Source organism: Octopus bimaculoides, chromosome 27, assembly GCF_001194135.2.
Source record: "Octopus bimaculoides isolate UCB-OBI-ISO-001 chromosome 27, ASM119413v2, whole genome shotgun sequence".
Lineage (NCBI taxonomy): Eukaryota > Metazoa > Mollusca > Cephalopoda > Octopoda > Octopodidae > Octopus > Octopus bimaculoides.
Window position 1 is genome coordinate 16,734,185 of NC_069007.1, and position 1,567 is coordinate 16,735,751.

Genomic DNA, 1,567 nt, shown 5'->3' on the forward strand with positions numbered 1-1,567 from the left:
TTGAATTGTTTCCAAAGGAATTTTTGTCCATTCTTCAGCTAAAACAGTCTCCAGTTCTTGTAGTAATGATGGTGGAGGATATCGACTCCTTACTTGTTTTTTTCTAAAATGCAACCATAAATGTTCCATAATATTGAGATCTGGGGACTGTGGTGGCCAGATAAGATGTTCAACTTCACTAGAATGTTCCTCGTGCCATCCAGTAACAACTTTAGCTGTGTAAATTGGTGCATTATCATCCTGAAAGATTGTGTTTCCCTCCAGAAACAGTTCCACAACCATAGGATGAATTTGATGAGATAAAATGCTAAAATAATCTTGACTATTAATTCTGTCATGAAGGGAAACCATTGGGCCGGTGAATTTCCAAGATATAGCCCCCACCTCCAGATCAAAACAGATCCTCCTCCATGTTTAACAGTAGGAAGAAGGTAGTCTGGGTCAAATGCTTCTTTTGGCTATCTACACACATATACTCGGCCGGTGGTAAAGGATGACTTGTCCAAGAAAATAACATTCTTCTACTGCTCCAGGGACCAATTCTGTAGGATTTTACTCCAACTCTAAATGCTTTGCAACGTTTGTTCTAGAAAATAGTGGTTTTCTGATTGCAGCCCTCCCACAAAATCTAGCTTTGTGCAGCTCCCAGTGAACAGTTTTTGTGGAAACTGGGTTCTCGAGATGGTCATTAAGCTCTGCAGTAATTTTGGGAGTTGTACTTTTGTGATCCTTTCTAACAATTCACGTAAGAATCCAACGGTCCCTATCTGAAAGTTTTGGTTTTCTTCCAGAGTCTTGTTTCGATGAAGAGGTTTTACCCTCTTTCTCAAAGGCTGACATTACTTTCGAGACAGTACTTCTCGATACACCAAACATTTTGGCTGTTTTCGTTACGCTAGTGCCTGCCATACAAGCACCAATAATTTGACTTCTTTGAAAGTCCGATAGTTCTGTCATTTCAATGAATTTTAATTACCTTTTTCTGATGATATCTGAAAAGAAACTTTACAATTTTAGCAAAACATAAGTAACACAAATAATAAATCAAAAAACATAAAAATAAACCAGCTTTTGACAGTTTCATAGATATTTCAAAATTATGATGCTATGAGGCTAGATGTCTCCATTATTTTGTCCAACCCCTGTATATATACACATATATAAAGAGTTATTTTGTGTGGGATTATCAATCCTGACACACAAAAGTAGCATTAATTTTTTAGGTCGTGAGTAGTCAGTCCAATATTCATTTCAGTCAGAGGAACCAGCTTCGCATGCTAGAAATAACAGCCATATCTCACAAAACTGCGATAACATACTCTTTTCTTTTACTCTTTTACTTGTTTCAGTCTTTTGACTGTGGCCATGCTGGAGCACCGCCTTTAGTCGAGCAAATCGACCCCAGGACTTATTCTTTGGAAACCTAGTACTTATTCTATCGGTCTTTTTTGCCGAACCGCTAAGTTACGGGGACATAAACACACCAGCATCGGCTGTCAAGCGATGTTGGGGGGAAAAACACAGACACACATACATAGACATACATATATATATATATATATATATA